This window comes from Rattus norvegicus, chromosome 8, assembly GCF_036323735.1.
Source record: "Rattus norvegicus strain BN/NHsdMcwi chromosome 8, GRCr8, whole genome shotgun sequence".
NCBI lineage: Eukaryota > Metazoa > Chordata > Mammalia > Rodentia > Muridae > Rattus > Rattus norvegicus.
The window spans coordinates 39471422-39492612 of NC_086026.1; the positions used below are offsets into that span (position 1 = coordinate 39471422).

The following is a 21191-nucleotide window of genomic DNA, read 5'->3' on the forward strand; positions in this document are numbered from 1 at the left end:
GAGAAAGACTGAGTTTCCCCCCAAGTCTCCGCCTGCTAAGCCTACAGAATGGAGACTGTAACCTCTAGGACCACATGGAGACTTGTGGAACGAGAAGTGTTCCGTGTATACCTACTCTGGTGCTCCTTATTCTGCCTGCCTATCATTTGGCATCATGGCAAAGCTATTAGTAATCACAGAAGAAACCAGTCTACGAATTATCTTGTCTATTTTTATCAGTCAAAAAGAAAAGGAAGAAAACATTCAGCACATCAAAGCATAGAACAATTTTGCTTTGATAAAGTGAGTGGCTGCTCTGTGAGGAGATCGCTTAGGTTGTTAAACGCTAACTAACTAACTAACTAACTAACTAACTAACTAACTAACTAACAACATTTGCTAACCAATGCTAAGAGTCAACTAGGTACTTCAAGATCAATCACAATTTAACAATGAAAGCCAGATTCGAGTTTTTATGGGACCCAATATTTGATACCTTTCTCTTATAACAATTACTTTATGAACATACTGTGTAGCAAAGTGTCAAACTTCATTAAGGTTTTAAAATATTTTATTCTTTTCTCAGATTAAAATTTATAATAATTTAAAACAAGACATAAAATTAATTTGTCACAATCCTACAATGTTGTCAGTATATCAGTTCCTGTTATACATCTGAGATTTGCTTCCACTCGCTTCTGTCATGTTCTGGAAAAGCCAGTGAGCTCAGTTTAGCTCAGTTCTATTGTCATGAATTTTGCTAATGTGTATGCACATATGTGCTTGCATGGGCATTCATGTACTTGAGTGTGGGAATCCATGCTGCATGCAGTGACCTACTTGTGGAACTTGTGGATTCAGTCCTTACTATTGATAGAGAAAGATCCTTTTTATCTATCTGATGGGCTAGCAGGCCTTCAAGCTTTCAGGAACTCTTCTGTCTCTATCTTCTGTCTCTCCATGGGAGAGGCAAGATTCTGATGCTCACACTATACATCCAGATTTTTTATGTGGGTTCTGGGGATTTAACCTCAGGTCCTCACATTTACAGAGCAAGGACTCCTTTTTTTTTTGTTATCTTTATTAACTTGAGTATTTCTTATTTACATTTCGATTGTTATTCACTTTCTTTCATTTCTTATCATTTCAGATGATATCCCGCTCCAATTGTACTGCTTAGGCTCTGTCTTCAACAGAAATAACAGAGATTATTAAAAGTGCTTCCATGATTCTGTTGTTCCAAACAATTCTGATTCCGACCCCAGAAATTATGTTTTTTTTTAATTTTTTTATTTACATTTTCTTATTTACATTTCGAGCGTTATTCCCTTGCCCGGTTTCCAGGCCAACATCACCCTAACCCCGCCCCTTCCCCTTCTATATTAGTGTTCCCCTCCCCATCCTCCCCCCATTACCGCCCTCCCCCCAACAATCACATTCACTGGGGGTTCAGTCTTGGCAGGACCCAGGGCTTCCCCTACCACTGGTGCTCTTACTAGGCTATTCATTACTACCTATGAGGTCAGAGTCCAGGGTCAGTCCATGTATAGTCTTTGGGTAGTGGCTTAGTCCCTGGAAGCTCTGGTTGGTTGGCATTATTGTTCATATGGGGTCTTGAGCCCCTTCAAGCTCTTCTAGTTCTTTCTCTGATTCCTTCAACAGGGGTCCCGATCTCAGTTCAGTGGTTTGCTGCTGGCATTCGCCTCTGTATGTGCTGTATTCTGGCTGTGTCTCTCAGGAGAGATCTACATCCGGTTCCTGTCTGCCTGCACTTCTTTGCTTCATCCATCTTATCTAATTGGGTGGCTGTATATGTATGGGCCACATGTGGGGCAGGCTCTGAATGGGTGTTCCTTCTGCCTCTGTTCTAAACTGTGCCTCCCTATTCCCTGCCAAGGGTATTCTTGTTCCCCTTTTAAAGAAGGAGTGAAGCATTCGCATTTTGGTCATCCCTCTTGAGTTTCATGACAGAGCAAGGACTCTTAACGGCAGAGTTATTTAGTCAGTCCATTCTGATGTTGTATGATGAATACAAACAGAAAACAAATATCTCTTTGTACAGACCATTTCCTGTTGATATTTGGACGACTCTTACACACTCATATAGCTTAACTGTATATTATTTACACTGACAGTGAAACACTGAAATAAACACAGTCTACTTCAGAAAGTAGTCACTGTGCGTGCCAGCATAGTATTGATCAGCAATAGCAGCTACAACTTACAAGTAAATTAACCACCTTTGATATTCATAGGGCTAACGGACCTAATTGATAATTGTGCATGCATAGTGCGTGTTTCAGTAGACTTGTAAGGACGAGACACATACCACAGTACCTGCTAGAACTGAATGCAACATTATCTCAGTGAGGGTTTTTATTACTGTGATAAAGCAACTTGTGGAGAAAATCATTTATTTAATCTTATACTCCCAGGTACCAGAGCGTCACTGAGGAAAGGACAGGATCTTGGAGGAGGGAGTTGATGCAGAGTCTGTGGGGGACTATGCTGCTTATTGGCTTGGGTCTCATAGCCTACTCAACTTGGTTTCTTAGAGAACCCAAGGTCACCAGCCCAGGGGGCAGCACCATGCTGGGCCCTCCTCTATCAACCATCAGTCAAGACAGTGTACTACAGGCTTGTTCGCAGGCCAATCTGGTAGGAAGGGGTATTTTCTCAGCTGAGGTTCCCCCTTCCCAGATGACTCCAGCTTGGTTCAAGGTCAGATAAAATTGGACAGCACAGACCCTTTTATATCCTTAGAAAATAGGAAAAAACATGTTCATTCACCTGACTTGGAAATATTATTACTTCATGACATGCAAAAACATGAAACTAACATGAAACTAAAGTTCACCTACACACACACACACACACATACACACACACATAAACACACACACACCACACTACACACCACACACTACACACACACACACACACACACACACACTATACACACACACACTATACACACACACACACACACACACACACACACACACACACACACACACACACAGAGTCAAGTATGGATCCTGGCAGTTTCAAAACCTGAAACATTATAAATATATTAAAAATGTACCTATGCATTTAACCAAATCCACATTTAATAATTTTTATGATTAGTGATTCCATGGGAGTAACGTTAGCTAATTTGATAAGTAAGTGAGCTATTAGAATAATTTCAGGTAGTGCTAAGGTCTCGTGGAAATAAGATATGTCTTTGAATTATACTTGATATTATTACGATTAGGGGAATTTTATAGGTAATCTTCAAGCAAAATGACTAAATTGACCTACTTAAATATTCACTTTAATTATGTAAACTTGAACTTTAATGTGGACAGACTTCCAAGCTGTCAGTTTTGACAAATAGGATGCTTTATTCACTTATGAGTATATTTATTCTGGTCTTAATTTCCTAGAAAAATACTCTAAGTTTTGTGAACTATTTGATTTATGTAAAGCAATTCGGTGAAACTTCTTTATTTTAAAAGACTCTACCTATTTTATGTATGTGTGAAAATATTCAATTTATGAAATATGATAAAATGGTTCAGAACATGTAGACAAATGTATAAGAACCAGTTTAGGGTAACTGGCCCATCAGCTCAGAAATTTATCATGAACATTCAAAACTCCTCTCTACTAGCTGTGTTAAAGAATTATAATTAGCCACAGCTATTTTTATAGTGTAGACAATACTAAAGATTATTTCTCATATCCACTTGTACTCCTGTACTTGTAAAGTTACTCTCTGTCCCTCTCAATCAAAGACTCTGGTAAGCATTATTCTATTCTTCTCTTGGAGGTCAAATATTAAACTTCCATGTATAAGTAAGAACTTGGTGTATCTGTCTTTATATCTGGCCCAAATACTTAACATAATGTCCAGTTACATCTGTGTTGCTGAAAATGACATAATCCCATGTATTTTTGGTTGGATAGTGTACCATTAATCATGTCCCATTTTTATTGATTTTTAAAAATATATTGCAAGAGTTGAAAGGAAAAAGCTCATATACTTGTTTGTTTTTATTTATTTTTAACTTATACAACTTTGGTTCTTGAACATTAGCCTGAATTCAAATAAGTCCACAGCTATTCACTGTACCCAGATCTCATAGATTTGACTCTCTCTGCAGGAAACACACATTTATTTGTGGATAAAGGGAAAAGCAAAAATTAACAGATCGGGTTCTCCATTGCATTTTCACTGTAGAGATCAACAAGTGATTGGATAACAATGCCAGTTCCCCATACACAGAGCACACCCAGAACCAAAGCTGGCCCACTGGATTAATAAAAGGAAAAAAAAAACTAATTGGGAAAAAAAAGTCAGGACAGGTGAAGTTTATATATAACACGTGTAGATGACATTTCGGAATCATTCTGGAAACCCAGAGAATACATTCCTGACCTTAAACAATCCATCAGATGCATTCTTATGCATCTTATGCAATCTGTAAGGCTGAGCTATGCTGCACCTCCATGGGACCTCCAAAACTATAAAGGAATAACTTCCAGAACTTGAGCACGGTTCCCACTCACATACACAGAGATGCCCTTTTGAATCTATGTTATTTCATTATTGAAGGTCCATGCTACATGGTGAAGCAGCTCAAAGGGGACTTGTTTGAGGAGCCAGATGTATTCAAGGCATTAAAGAACAATTAGAATAGACAATGAATTACCCTTTGCCTCCAGCACAACAAAGCTATTGCCTTGGGGATTATCTTTTTTACTGGATCAAACTACCCAACTCAGCCTGATGTCCCCATGCTAATGGCGTTGTGAAAGGCAAGTTGAATTCTCCAAGAAAACTGGAGACTCCTTGGAAGAGTCTCTCAAGAATGTTCTCCTATGATAGTGACAGGAAATGTCACCCCATTTTTGTCTTTTTCCCCTCTTTACAAAAATTAAGAAGTACTTCCTTGCTCTTTCCTGTTTATTTGATCCAAGCACATCATGTTTCCCTTCTCTGAAGTCCTCTTGGACTTTACACACAGACTTCATTACTAGACAGCAAACGTCTTTTTTATTTTTGACATTATAATATAATTACTACATTTCTCCCTTCCTCTTCTTCCCTCCAGGAACTCTCATATATCTCTCCTTGTCCTTCACATGCATGAACTCTTTTTTATGAATGTGCATATGTATATATAGTATGCATAATATATATGTAATATATAATGCATATGTAGATGTATGTTATGTGTGTATATATGATATATGTGTACATAATGTATGCGTATACAATATATATGTATGAAATGTGCATGCATAGAATTTATATATAATGTATAATATGTATGGATATGTGTAAGTATATGATGACATATATGTATATATACACATATTCCTAGGTGAAACCAGCTTAGTCTGAATGATGTTATTTATATGTATGTTTTCATAGATGACCGTGTAGTTTGGGATACCAACTGGTCAGCTCTTCCCTGACCTTGCATTCTCTAGGTGCCTGCAAGCATTTTGTAATACAAATATTTTAAGTCCTCTTCTAGCAGCCAGTTTAACACTAATTTCATGTCTTTTTCATCTCTGTCATTCTAATATTCAATGTTCTTTTCTTCTTCTTTGTTTCCTGAAATGCTATTCTTTTTTTGGGTGAAAGGGGCAGGGCATGAGCACAGCTTAAATGACTCCAAAGTCTGAAATTATTTTTCTAAACTTCATCATTAATGAAGGTGACTCTAGCATCCGTAGGTAACATTAATTCAACATTATTCCAGCCACATTTCCTTCTCTTGGATGTAAAATTCCTTCAAAACAGTAGCAACAATGGACAGAATTATGTATGTTTGATGTAAGATTGTCTGTGACTTCTAGTCTAAAAGTAGGCACTAGACAGTATGTTCTGTGGCACACACAGTCAGTAAGGACATTTGAAGTTTAACATCTATATTTACGTTCTCCACTTAGAAACTCAGTTGGACCAGTGAATAATTGTTCTGTATGCCCCTTCTCTTCCCTTACAGCCATGGTGCCTACAGCCCACTATTGGCTTTTTCCTTTGATCAAATCCTTGTCAGACTGAACACAGATCACATATGTTTAACAAGTCAACCCCACATCCTGTTTTATCTGTCATTGTGTTGAGGTTTGTGAGTGCTAGGAAAAGCTATTCACCTGTGAACAAAACTCCCATAAACTACAGTGGCCCACAAAGGTCAAAACTCCATATGGTTTTCCTCTAAGGCCTTCTGCTTTTGCTGCCTGTGCTAGTTAAAAGCCAACCGTAGAACTATAGGAAAACAGGCCCCAGTTTAAGGTCAAAACCCTATAATATTTAGAGTTGCTGAATTTTGCAGCCTTAAGCCTACAACTGAGACCCCACCAAGACTGATCAGCTATAGGTTGCTTTTAATGTTCTTAATTTAAATTCTTACTTATTCCTTGAAAAGACCAGTTCAGAGGGAGATCTCAATAGTACTCCTGTTTTTTCTAAGCTGCCTTAGCTTAGAACCGACTGAGTTGGACCAACAACAAGGCAAACCCAGATATGTTACACATCTTGAGGTGAGCGAGTGCAGCAAAATTGAAAATGTCAACCCTTCCAAAGACAGAGCATCACATCCACCACAAGTTGCAGAACAAGACTCATACTTAGCCAGGCCGTTGGAATGGAAACACTTGTTGGCTATTGGAATCTCAGAGTAACCCATCCCTTCACCTTGCCTTTACTCAGAAGTGTTCAGTGACACTTTACAATGTGTTTACACTGCCCTAGAAATGGGAGAGTCAGTGAGACATTCTGGAGCACAAGACATAAATTGAACAAATGCTTACCCCAGGGTACTTGCCAAATGCAAGAAAATACAGACCCTCACACGGACTTGTGCAGTGGGAAGAAAACCAAACTGCATTAAGTTAAATTTTAAAAAAGGAGACCTTTGCTCGCTTACACCCATAACAAGTTGATGTCCTTGGCCTCATCAGGCAGTGGCAGTGAACCACACTGTTGTCTGGCTATGGGTTCTCTTTCTCCACATCATTGCTCTGTACTATGGGGTATTCACTATTTTCAGAAAGCTTCAGGAGACTTGATAGACCCAGATTTTAGGTCTCATCTCTAAGGTGGAAAGAAAAGACTGTGAAATCTTCATTCCAGCATTCACAAACAAGGTATGATTGAGTCATGAAAGCATCTCTATGCCAATAACTGTATCACATAGAGCCCCACCTAAATAAGACATGAAATCTAAAAGTGGGTGGATACTTCTCTGGAAAAGATGGGGTAAGTCTCTTAAGAAATAATCAGTTCAGTACAGGGAGACAAGGCTAGAGATGTGCGTTAACCTGTGAGTCCACCTGTGGTCCGAGAGGAGCTTCTTTGAAGAAATAAGGCATCTTATTGAGTCAACGATATCTTAAAATTTCAGGAGGATGTAGAGTCCTCTGGGTGAAAGCAAGACCATGTGTGAAGGTTGTTAGGGATTGTGGTAGGGAAGGGCATTTTATATTTTAGGTCAAGTCACCATGTTAAAAATATGACCAAGAGCTGAAGAACAGCAGACGATGTTGCAGATATAGACAGATACCAGATCATATCTGGTTTTGTAAGTGATAGTAGGTCACTGTGAGGTGGCCCTAGGGATCAAGTGGTGACATAAAGGGGGAATAAATGTAAGTAAAGATTAAAGAAATTCACTCACATGACTGTAGCTTTCCATGGACAATGTTCCATTATAATTTCAAAGGTATTGCTACTCCAAAACATATTATTTTACTGTAGGCATATCTACTATTTTTTTTTCTTGAAGTAAGCTGAGCGTTATAAGTTATCTCACTTACCAGAGATTATTAATATAATTGTAGCTGGTGGGAAGGGGATATGACTTACATGCTGAGAAATAATGTTATCATCTTCTACTAGAGGTTGACTCACATATCTTTCAAGTAACTTCTTTATCTATCAATGGTTGGATGCGGGCCCAGATCTAAGCAACAGTTTAGTATTTATGTTAAGAATAGAAAAAAATGAGTGTACAGTGTCTCGGGCAGTCATAATGTCACAAAACATGAGGTTAGAGGCTGAATCACAGCCCGGTTGTTTGGTTTAAGTCTCTCTTGGGAGCGAGGTAAAGTTAGACAGTTTAGAGAATGGGAAGCTAATGGGAAACTCATTTAATTCTTTGCCTCACCCCTCTGTGGAGTCTGAAAGCAACCATGGACAGAAGGTGACCGATCAAACAGAGATGGTAGCTCTGAAGGAAAGAAGCTAAGGACCAAAGAGTGACATCTTGGTGACGTGAAATCAGACTGGAGCATTATGGAGACACAGTGGAATGACATTAATTCGTGCAATGGATTTTCTGGCTAAAGTAGAGTTAACAAAAGCCATTTGTCATTTTTTTTCTAAAGCGAAGATAGAAAAAATGAGGGGCATCATTAGAATTGGCAGAATCCGTCATCTTCTAGAAGACTAGGCGGTGACAAATCAAGAAAATCTTGGTGATGCCAGATGTGGACAGCTGCTGATTTAGAAATATAGGAAATCCTGGGCAAAGAGAAAAAGGAAGAATGTACATTACTAGAAGTCTGCGTCAGAAATAGGGAGCTGTGGCTGGAACACCCAGTTTCTGTGGAGTCAACTGTAGAAAATATAAACAGGGGTCTTAGGGATGAAATGTCTCAGGGCACACTCTAGAACTCTTCATAGATAGGGGAAGGCAAAGGAGACATCTGGTCCCTGTACCTATGTCTGCTAGATCTCTGCTTGGACTGTTAGTGTTGTATGTAGACGCCCATGGTCATAGGGCTCCTGAAACGGGGGTCTCTAAATGTATAAGTGACTTGCTTGGCTTTGTGGAATAAAGCAACTCTCTTCCATCCATTGCTCTAAACAAAAATATCTCCTATCAGGCTAACTGAAGGAGAATCAGAAAAACATGAGGCCGGACTTAGATGAAATCAGGCTGTCCACTGTTCAAATTTGGGTCAAATTCCAGAGTTTTAGTACCGAATTCCTTTGAATAATTTCTTGTCAGCTATATCATTAATGGCCTTGTCTAGTGTCTAGTGAAGGGATTTGTAAGCATTCTATGGACTAACAGGGCTGAAAAATCACTGTGAGGTTATTTGAGCTAATCTTTCAAAGATGAAGGATTTTATTTCCATCTTACTTTGGGGGAATCCAAAATGCCATGCAAATGACCAGTGTGGGTCCCTTAATTGTTTGGGGTCAGATAAAATCTGGTGGGGCAGGGTAGGATGGGCTTTGGTTTTGCAAATTGATGATTGCACGAGCTGGGAAATGGACAACAACTTCCCGAATGGCTTTCTCAGCATATGGGAATGACAACCAGGTTATCGAGATCCCGAAGCAAGCAGATAGGCACAGACCAAGTTCCAGGGAATAACATGGGGAATCTAGGGGCTTATCCTTACCTCACACAGGATATACATATAGTTCATATGACCAGACTAAGCTTCTTCTCAGCCTTCCACAACTTCTTCTCAGCCTCGTTTCACACCAGAACATTCAGCTGCTGGTGCATGATCTCTGGATACATAGTCTGCCACTATTATATCCTTTTTCTTCTGAAGAGCTCAAAGGAAACAGAGTGAAGTTCTGCCCGTAGTTGGCACAGTAGTGAGAACAGTACACAGACTATATATACAGTCTGCTTTATAAAGTTATTGCTCAGAAACAGAATGGAGGGTATACAAGCTAAGAGGTACTGCAGAGCCACACAAGAAAGGCATGGTGGGAATCGCAAAGGGGGAAGTGACAAGGGTCACTTGGTGTGAGGGTCTCCACAGGGCACGAGATTACTTGGCCCATCCATTCCAAGTGGAGCATTTTTTCCTGTGGGAATTTCCTTTCATCCCTCCCCTTTCTCCACCTCTCAAGAATTTCTGAAGATCCTTTCCCCTCTGACCATCCGCCATTGGTTTTACTTTTCCCCTTGGCATTTAGAGGCTGTTAAGTGGGCAGGTGATTGAGACTGTGGTGTGGATAAGAAGCTATTATGATATCTGGACCCCAGGACTCTTGCATGAGTGGGAATCACACACCTTCTCATTCCTTTCTTTATGATTCTTATCCTAATAGTTTGGTGGCAAAGTATTTTGCCAGAGACTGGGGAGTGACCAACAACCAAATCTTCTCATTTGGAAGAAGCCATTAAACATTAAGCCTTGTCTATCATACCCTCAAAATCTGCCAATTATTGTAACAATTTGAGTTTCGTTTTGGTTTTTCTTCACTTTCCTTATTCTTTGATGCAAGAGAAAGTATTACTTGTTAGCCAATGGACAGAGGTGTCTCAGGGTATCTGTTCCAGAGCATATCCTTTTCTGCAATGTCCTCCAGCTTGGTGTTTCTGTGAGCAGAGCAGAAGCACAATGCACCATTACCTCCACTCTCCCTGTGCTTAGAAGCACGCACCATTCCCAAGGCTGCAGGACAGAAGACTTCTGGGAAATGTATAGCCTGGGTTGAGGATGGTTGGAAGAAATAGCATTAGAGGCAGTGTCCTCCTTACAGATCTCCCCAAGTCACAGAATGCTGAGTTCTCCTGATGGTCACGGGTCCATGCTACTTTATCTTACCACTAAAGAGACCAGCCTGCAGGGTGAAAAACAGCAACTTGCCTAGGCCTTCCCTACAACAGAGTTGGGACACAGCCTGTGCTTCTAAGTTCCTGGTAGTCAACTGCAACCCCCAGGGCTTCCTCTTTCCTTCCTCTAAATCTGGAGGACCTGAGAGGAGACAGCTGTGGGTAGCTTTGCTCACAGGTGTTTCCGTTGGCTCCCAGACTCTGCTGCTTCTCTGGGAGACTCATTTGCAGTCTTTGCCCCGTCTCTTGAGATTCCTGGATCACGGTACAGACCTTCTCCAGAGACTTCCTTCACAGGGGCATCCAAGACAGGTCAGCAATTCACTCTCGCCTGAGTCATAAGTGGGGTGGGTGGGAAGGGTCCCAGGATTTTGCTTCTTAAGACTCAGCTCAATGTCCACCTGACTCAGCAGGAGCTGCTGACTTCTCTGGGGATGCTCTCACCAGAAGTGAGGAGGTTGTGTTTCTGTTTCTGTGAGGAGGAGACCAAAAGAGCTGACAGTGACCACTGGGAAGTAAAAAGCACACACACAAACATAGCAATCTCAACCCTATAAATAACCCTAATTAAAAAGAAAACACCAGCATATTCTCATCCTTTTTATTTTTTTTTTTTTCTGCTGGACATCATGGGAGGTCCTCCCAGCAGAAACTCTAGGCTTGCCAACAATAACCAGGCTCTGAAAAAGAGAAGTTTCTATGTCTGTCTTCTCTCTCTCTCTCTCTCTCTCTCTCTCTCTCTCTCTCTCTTTCTCTCTCTCTTTCTCTCTCTTTCCCAGTTCAAACCTTAAGCCTCTTTTTCTGACTCTTCATTCTGATCTCCCCCTTTCCCTTTCTGTCCTTTAAGGTGATGTTTCTCCTGTCTCTGAATTTGTCTTCTACCCTGAAATATGAAACACTCTCGGTTGATTTATGAGGGCAGTTCAGCAGGGCTCCATCCATCACACAATTAAAATAGTGCATGAGGGCTTCCCCTGGAGGGAGGTTTTGGCTATTCTAGACTCATTTTTAAAACGGACCAGATAACAGGAGACATAGCACAGAAGTCTCTTTCTCTTATAAAACAGGAGGAGTGGAAATGTGGCTTAGCTGTCTAGGCAAGCTTTTTGAGAAGCCCCCGCCCCGGAGGGCAGAGTCTCTGTATAGCTAGAGTATGATGATGAGGCTGTGGCAGGTGACCAGTCTGAGTTCACCTTTCTGTTCAGTGAAAGAGGGACTCAGGGCTGAGAAGTTTTTAGGACCCTCCCTACATTCCAGGACACAATAGGAAAAGAACAGAACAGAGGAAGAACTAAGTGCTCGGCTTCAAGTTCATCAAAATTTAAACTTAGAAAGTATGGTCATTTAACTCCCAACGTTGTAAAACAAAACAAAACAAAACATTGTGAGAAGTTTTACTAGCTTAGAATCATGCAGCTAAACATCAGCAGGGTCAAGGGCTCTCATAAATGCAGTGAGTCTAGGTGGTCTCTTCAATATCACACTCCTTATTTATGTGTCTCATGCCAGCTTTGGAGCCCCAAACACTCCCACACACTTAGACCACAACTATTTATTGAGCATAAATATTTAGTGCCCCTCCATGCTTCCAAGCATCCAGTGAGTAATGCTATCGTTTTATTAATGACATTGAACTCTTCTCTCTCTCTCTCTCTCTCTCTCTCTCTCTCTCTCTCTCTCTCTCTCTTTGTGTGTGTGTGTGTGTGTGTGTGTGTGTGTGTGTGTGTGTGTGCGCATGTCCAGTGCCTTTGTGGTGTGCAGTGTATGCATACAGGCTTCCATATGTTTGAGTGTTTGTATGCATTCATAGGTCACAAGGCTGATTTCCAGAATCATGCCTGAAAGCTTTTCCACAGTATTCATTGAGGCAGAGTCTCCACAGAGTTCTTCAGTATGTCTAGTCTCTCTAACTAGCCTACTCCAGGGTTCCTGTCTCAACTTTCCAAGACTGAAATTACAGAGAGATGGACATATTCACTTGGCATTTTTGTGGGTCCTGGGGACCCACTCAGGTTCTCACACTGAAGCATTCTTAACTGCTGAACCATCTCCCCAGCCCCACGTCTGTTTTTGCCTCTGTATCTGCCTCTTCCACACTAGTTGTCAAGGCTGGACGCTCCTTTTTATTCTCTCCAAGTTGCTGAGACCCATGGTTGCTGGATTTTACTGTTGGTTTTCCCTAAATCAGACTCTGTCCTTGATGTTCTGAAGACATGGAACCATGAAGCATAGTCTCACCATCCTAGCAACCTAAAAGGAAGAATAAGACTTACATTTCCAAGTCTGTATATTTCCTTTATAGGAAGATTATTAAAAATTCATACCTTTGGGGCCGGAGAGATGGCTAAGCAGTTAAAAGCACTGTATGGTCCTGCAGAGGACCTGGGTTCAATTCCCAGCATGCAAATGGTGCCTCAGAGCTGTCTGTAACTCTGACCACCTCTTTGTGTTTCTGAAAGCACCACACACATATGTAGTGCACAGAAATGCATGCAGGCAAAACACCCTACACATACAAAGAAAGTAATAGAATGAAAGCCAATGAAATTAGTGTACTTAAAAAATGCATACTGGTCTCTGCACCCAAATCCCGTGGGAGGGAGAGCTAAACCTTCAGAGAGGCAGACAAGCCTGGGAAACCAGAAGTGGCTGCTCCCTGCACACACATCTCGGACGCCAGAGGAAAAAGCCAAAGACCATCTGGAACCCTGGTGCACTGAAGTTCCCGGAAGGGGCGGCACAGGTCTTCCTGGTTGCTGCCGCTGCAGAGAGCCCGTGGGCAGCACCCCACGAGCGAACCTGAGCCTCGGGACCACAGGTAAGACCAAATTTTCTGCTGCAAGAAAGCTGCCTGGTGAACTCAAGACACAGGCCCACAGGAACAGCTGAAGACCTGTAGAGAGGAAAAACTACACGCCAGAAAGCAGAACACTCTGTCCCCATAACTGACTGAAAGAGAGGAAAACAGGTCTACAGCACTCCTGTCACACAGGCTTATAGGACAGTCTAGCCACTGTCAGAAATAGCAGAACAAAGTAACACTAGAGATAATCTGATGGCGAGAGGCAAGCGCAGGAACCCAAGCAACAGAAACCAAGACTACATGCCATCATCGGAGCCCAATTCTCCCACCAAAACAAACATGGAATATCCAAACACACCAGAAAAGCAAGATCTAGTTACAAAATCATATTTGATCATGATGCTGGAGGACTTCAAGAAAGACATGAACACACTTAGGGAAGCACAGGAAAATATTAATAAACAAGTAAAAGCCTACAGAGAGGAATCGCAAAAATCCCTGAAAGAATTCCAGGAAAACACAATCAAACAGTTGAAGGAATTAAAAATGGAAATAGAAGCAATCAAGAAAGAACACATGGAAACAACCCTGGATATAGAAAACCAAAAGAAGAGACAAGGAGCTGTAGATACAAGCCTCACCAACAGAATTCAAGAGATGGAAGAGAGAATCTCAGGAGCAGAAGATTCCATAGAAATCATTGACTCAACTGTCAAAGATAATGTAAAGCGGAAAAAGCTACTGGTCCAAAACATACAGGAAATCCAGGACTCAATGAGAAGATCAAACCTAAGGATAATAGGTATAGAAGAGAGTGAAGACTCCCAGCTCAAAGGACCAGTAAATATCTTCAACAAAATCATAGAAGAAAACTTCCCTAACCTAAAAAAAGAGATACCCATAGACATACAAGAAGCCTACAGAACTCCAAATAGATTGGACCAGAAAAGAAACACCTCCCGTCACATAATTGTCAAAACACCAAACGCACAAAATAAAGAAAGAATATTAAAAGCAGTAAGGGAAAAAGGTCAAGTAACATATAAAGGGAGACCTATCAGAATCACACCAGACTTCTCGCCAGAAACTATGAAGGCCAGAAGATCCTGGACTGATGTCATACAGACCCTAAGAGAACACAAATGCCAGCCCAGGTTACTGTATCCAGCAAAACTCTCAATTAACATTGATGGAGAAACCAAGATATTCCATGACAAAACCAAATTTACACAATATCTTTCTACAAATCCAGCACTACAAAGGATAATAAATGGTAAAGCCCAACATAAGGAGGCAAGCTATACCCTAGAAGAAGCAAGAAACTAATCGTCTTGGCAACAAAACAAAGAGAATGAAAGCACACAAACATAACCTCACATCCAAATAGGAATATAAAGGGAAGCAATAATCACTATTCCTTAATATCTCTCAATATCAATGGCCTCAACTCCCCAATAAAAAGACATAGATTAACAAACTGGATACGCAATGAGGACCCTGCATTCTGCTGCCTACAGGAAACACACCTCAGAGACAAAGACAGACACTACCTCAGAGTGAAAGGCTGGAAAACAACTTTCCAAGCAAATGGTCAGAAGAAGCAAGCTGGAGTAGCCATTCTAATATCAAATAAAATCAATTTCCAACTAAAAGTCATCAAAAAAGATAAGGAAGGACACTTCATATTCATCAAAGGAAAAATCCACCAAGATGAACTCTCAATCCTAAATATCTATGCCCCAAATACAAGGGCACCTACATACGTAAAAGAAACCTTACTAAAGCTCAAAACACACATTGCACCTCACACAATAATAGTGGGAGACTTCAACACCCCACTCTCATCAATGGACAGATCATGGAAACAGAAATTAAACAGTGATGTCGACAGACTAAGAGAAGTCATGAGCCAAATGGACTTAACGGATATTTATAGAACATTCTATCCTAAAGCAAAAGGATATACCTTCTTCTCAGCTCCTCATGGTACTTTCTCCAAAATTGACCATATAATTGGTCAAAAAACGGGCCTCAACAGGTACAGAAAGATAGAAATAATCCCATGCATGCTATCGGACCACCACGGCCTAAAACTGGTCTTCAATAACAATAAGGGAAGAATGCCCACATATACGTGGAAATTGAACAATGCTCTACTCAATGATAACCTGGTCAAGGAAGAAATAAAGAAAGAAATTAAAAACTTTTTAGAATTTAATGAAAATGAAGATACAACATACCCAAACTTATGGGACACAATGAAAGCTGTGCTAAGAGGAAAACTCATAGCGCTGAGTGCCTGCAGAAAGAAACAGGAAAGAGCATATGTCAGCAGCTTGACAGCACACCTAAAAGCTCTAGAACAAAAAGAAGCAAATACACCCAGGAGGAGTAGAAGGCAGGAAATAATCAAACTCAGAGCTGAAATCAACCAAGTAGAAACAAAAAGGACCATAGAAAGAATCAACAGAACCAAAAGTTGGTTCTTTGAGAAAATCAACAAGATAGATAAACCCTTAGCCAGACTAACGAGAGGACACAGAGAGTGTGTCCAAATTAACAAAATTAGAAATGAAAAGGGAGACATAACTACAGATTCAGAGGAAATTCAAAAAATCATCAGATCTTACTATAAAAACCTATATTCAACAAAATTTGAAAATCTTCAGGAAATGGACAATTTCCTAGACAGATACCAGGTATCGAAGTTAAATCAGGAACAGATAAACCAGTTAAACAACCCCATAACTCCTAAGGAAATAGAAGCAGTCATTAAAGGTCTTCCAACCAAAAAGAGCCCAGGTCCAGACGGGTTTAGTGCAGAATTCTATCAAACCTTCATAGAAGACCTCATACCAATATTATCCAAACTATTCCACAAAATTGAAACAGATGGAGCACTACCGAATTCCTTCTACGAAGCCACAATTACTCTTATACCTAAACCACACAAAGACACAACAAAGAAAGAGAACTTCAGACCAATTTCCCTTATGAATATCGACGCAAAAATACTCAATAAAATTCTGGCAAACCGAATTCAAGAGCACATCAAAACAATCATCCACCATGATCAAGTAGGCTTCATCCCAGGCATGCAGGGATGGTTTAATATACGGAAAACCATCAACGTGATCCATCATATAAACAAACTGAAAGAACAAAACCACATGATCATTTCATTAGATGCTGAGAAAGCATTTGACAAAATTCAACACCCCTTCATGATAAAAGTCCTGGAAAGAATAGGAATTCAAGGCCCATACCTAAACATAGTAAAAGCCATATACAGCAAACCAGTTGCTAACATTAAACTAAATGGAGAGAAACTCGAAGCAATCCCACTAAAATCAGGGACTAGACAAGGCTGCCCACTCTCTCCCTACTTATTCAATATAGTTCTTGAAGTTCTAGCCAGAGCAATCAGACAACAAAAGGAGATCAAGGGGATACAGATCGGAAAAGAAGAAGTCAAAATATCACTATTTGCAGATGACATGATAGTATATTTAAGTGATCCCAAAAGTTCCACCAGAGAACTACTAAAGCTGATAAACAACTTCAGCAAAGTGGCTGGGTATAAAATTAACTCAAATAAATCAGTTGCCTTCCTCTATACAAAAGAGAAACAAGCCGAGAAAGAAATTAGGGAAACGACACCCTTCATAATAGACCCAAATAATATAAAGTACCTCGGTGTGACTTTAACCAAGCAAGTAAAAGATCTGTACAATAAGAACTTCAAGACACTGAGGAAAGAAATTGAAGAAGACCTCAGAAGATGGAAAGATCTCCCATGCTCATGGATTGGCAGGATTAATATAGTAAAAATGGCCATTTTACCAAAAGCAATCTACAGATTCAATGCAATCCCCATCAAAATACCAATCCAATTCTTCAAAGAGTTAGACAGAACAATTTGCAAATTCATCTGGAATAACAAAAAACCCAGGATAGCTAAAGCTATCCTCAACAATAAAAGGACTTCAGGGGGAATCACTATCCCTGAACTCAAGCAGTATTACAGAGCAATAGTGATAAAAACTGCATGGTATTGGTACAGAGACAGACAGATAGACCAATGGAATAGAATTGAAGACCCAGAAATGAACCCACACACCTATGGTCACTTGATTTTTGACAAAGGAGCCAAAACCATCCAATGGAAAAAAGATAGCATTTTCAGTAAATGGTGCTGGTTCAACTGGAGGGCAACATGTAGAAGAATGCAGATCGATCCATGCTTATCACCCTGTACAAAGCTTAAGTCCAAATGGATCAAGGACCTCCACATCAAACCAGACACACTCAAACTAATAGAAGAAAAACTAGGGAAGCATCTGGAACACATGGGCACTGGAAAAAATTTCCTGAACAAAACACCAATGGCTTATGCTCTAAGATCAAGAATCGACAAATGGGATCTCATAAAACTGCAAAGCTTCTGTAAGGCAAAGGACACGGTGGTTAGGACAAAACGGCAACCAACAGATTGGGAAAAGATCTTTACCAATCCTACAACAGATAGAGGCCTTATATCCAAAATATACAAAGAACTCAAGAAGTTAGACCGCAGGGAAACAAATAACCCTATTAAAAAATGGGGTTCAGAGCTAAACAAAGAATTCACAGCTGAGGAATGCCGAATGGCTGAGAAACACCTAAAGAAATGTTCAACATCTTTAGTCATAAGGGAAATGCAAATCAAAACAACCCTGAGATTTCACCTCACACCAGTGAGAATGGCTAAGATCAAAAACTCAGGTGACAGCAGATGCTGGCGAGGATGTGGAGAAAGAGGAACACTCCTCCATTGTTGGTGGGGTTGCAGACTGGTACAACCATTCTGGAAATCAGTCTGGAGGTTCCTCAGAAAATTGGACATTGAACTGCCTGAGGATCCAGCTATACCTCTCTTGGGCATATACCCAAAAGATGCCTCAACATATAAAAGAGACACGTGCTCCACTATGTTCATCGCAGCCTTATTTATAATAGCCAGAAAATGGAAAGAACCGAGATGCCCTTCAACAGAGGAATGAATACAGAAAATGTGGTACATCTACACAATGGAATATTACTCAGCTATCAAAAACAACGAGTCTATGAAATTCGTAGGCAAATGGTTGGAACTGGAAAATATCATCCTGAGTGAGCTAACCCAATCACAGAAAGACATACATGGTATGCACTCATTGATAAGTGGCTATTAGCCCAAATGCTTGAATTACCCTAGATCCCTAACTAGGATCTAAGACGGATGATCAAAATGTGAATGCTTCACTCCTTCTTTAAATGAGGAAAAAGAATACCCTTGGCTGGGAAGGGAGAGGCAAAGATTAAAACAGAGACTGAAGGAACACCCATTCAGAGCCTGCCCCACAGGTGGCCCATACATATACAGCCACCCAATTGGACAAGATGGATGAAGCAAAGAAGTGCAGACCGACAGGAGCCGGATGTAGATCGCTCCTGAGAGACACAGCCAGAATACAGCAAATACAGAGGCGAATGCCAGCAGCAAACCACTGAGCTGAGAATAGGTCCCCCGTTGAAGGAATCAGAGAAAGAACTGGAAGAGCTTGAAGGGGCTCGAGACCCCAAAAGTACAACAATGTCAAGCAACCAGAGCTTCCAGGGACTAAGCCACTACCTAAAGACTATATATGGACTGACCCTGGACTCTGACCCCATAGGTAGCAATGAATATCCTAGTAAGAGCACCAGTGGAAGGGGAAGCCCTGGGTCCTGCTAAGACTGAACCCCCAGTGAACTAGACTATGGGGGGAGGGCGGCAATGGGGGGAGGGTTGGGAGGGGAACACCCATAAGGAAGGGGAGGGGGGAGGGGGATTTTGCCCGGAAACCGGGAAAGGGAATAACACTTGAAATGTATATAAGAAATACTCAAGTTAATAAAAAAAATGCATACTGAATAAAATTAAAAAACGTTAATGTGGTATATGAAATGATGTTTACTTGGTCATCTCATCTTCTAAATCCTCTGCATGTGCCTTAACCCTTCAGACACTGCATGTTCTTTAGTCCCTTCCTGCATGAATTGACCTCCTCCATTATGCACAGTTCTAAAATCCACTGATCTTTTAAGACCCCCCTTTCTCTGTCACATCTATCCAGAAGTGGCTTTGAAAGTCCCTTTTCTTGTCCTTTGTCCATCTCTCATATAGCATAGTATATCTTCTTGGTCTTCCCATTTCCCCCCTTGTAGTAAACTGGAGTCCTGTAGATCACAGGTGTGGTTCTGGAGAAAGTCAGGGTAATGACCTCTGTGACTTATTTAATTACTGTCCTTCCCTGCTGTCACCATGGGCTGTACTTCCCAGACATTCTGAGCTCTGATGAAACCGGGAAGATGCCCATCTTCTGCCCTAAGATCATCCGCAGGTCTGCCATGACTGAGAGATCCTCCCAGGAATCATCAGATTTGGGGCTCTGCTGTGTGTTCCGCTTGCCTATCTCATCCTCTGTGAGGGGCTGCCTCTTGAAGTAAAACAAGGGTTTCAAGAGTTGTTATCTTCAAGATAGTTATGACATCTAATCAAAACCTAAGTTGGAGGAATTTCAAGTGGAAAGACACATTGATTCTATGAGTAAATTTATGAGTTAGTGGATACAGACTTCTATAGGAGTTGTATTTAATCCACCTTATTATTATGTTTTGGAACTTTGACAATGACAGATCAACACCTTAAGATCTATTCTCCATTTCATGTTTTGCCCCCAAATATAAAACTACTAGACATGTCAGTATCTATGGTACCAAGTCTTTGGGTGCATGTTTTTAATTCAGAGCCACATTCCCTTTAATACTCTAGCTTTCTGAAGGCGATATATTTCAATGGATACACATTAAGAAAAGTCCTTGAATGTTACACTTAACTAGATATAAAGGAGAAAAGGTGGAAAATTGATCCAAAATTAGAAGTGCTAGAAAAACCTAGTGTTATATATCCAGCCAAAATATACAGGGACACCCAGTGAATTGGTCATAGGACATTTTGGTAAACCACATACATAGCTTCCAGAAAATGAATAATTCTGATTTATGTTATACGGTCTAATTATTTCCATGTAAATTCACGGTGAGTATAGGAAGGAGGGATAGAGACAGAAACAATATGATAAAAATGAAGGGAAAATGAATTTTCATGAATAACGAGATAAAGAAAGAGAAAGAAACATCCCTCCATACACAGAAAGCAAGAAGGATGATGTTTTTTTGTATTTACAATTTACAGTGCAAGATTGGGAAACTTCATTTTCCTTAAGTACTGACTCACAGTGTGCAGGCTTCAGTGACGGGCTCTATAAGGTCAAAGGTAACAACTTAGGACTTCCTGTGACTGGGCAGGGAACAGTCCTTTCATGTGGTCTTATACAGAACACCCTGAGATCTCAAAGGAAGCTGGGGAGCCTAAATGAAGAATAAGCTGGATGAGAAGCCTCCCAGGCAGTAGCCCACATTCTTCATGTGTACAAACTATAGAAAACATGTCACAGAGTCAGACAATTGACAGAATTCAATGAACTGCTGTGTGAGTAATAGAAAAGAAGTCAGAAGAATAGTATTCATTGTCAAGCTCAACCCCATTTGACTTTGTGTGTTTCTGTGTGTATTCATGGGTTCTGTATGCTTATGTATGAGTATGGTGTATAGTTGTCCATTCCTGTGTACATACATGGAGGATACAGGTCAGGGGAGACATTGGATGTCCAGCTATATTAGTCAAGGTTTCTTAAAAGAACAAAACAATAAGATATAATTTATTAATTTATCATACATTAAGATAGTAACAAGTT

General features: G+C 40.5%; 1 long non-coding RNA gene across 2 annotated transcripts in view; it reads right to left on the reverse strand.

Moving 5' to 3' along the window:
* Positions 1-1454: 1454 nt before the first annotated feature.
* Positions 1455-21191, reverse strand: part of LOC102552355 (uncharacterized) — a 60798-nt gene continuing 41061 nt past the window's right edge. Inside the window, exons 3-4 of one of the 2 annotated variants that reach the window (XR_593810.4) lie at positions 9394-11040; positions 1455-8503 (exon numbers count right to left, since the gene is read on the reverse strand). This is a non-coding gene — a long non-coding RNA (uncharacterized LOC102552355). Of the gene's footprint in view, positions 11041-21191 lie in introns of both variants that reach the window. The other variant, XR_005488036.2, reaches the window with a different exon arrangement.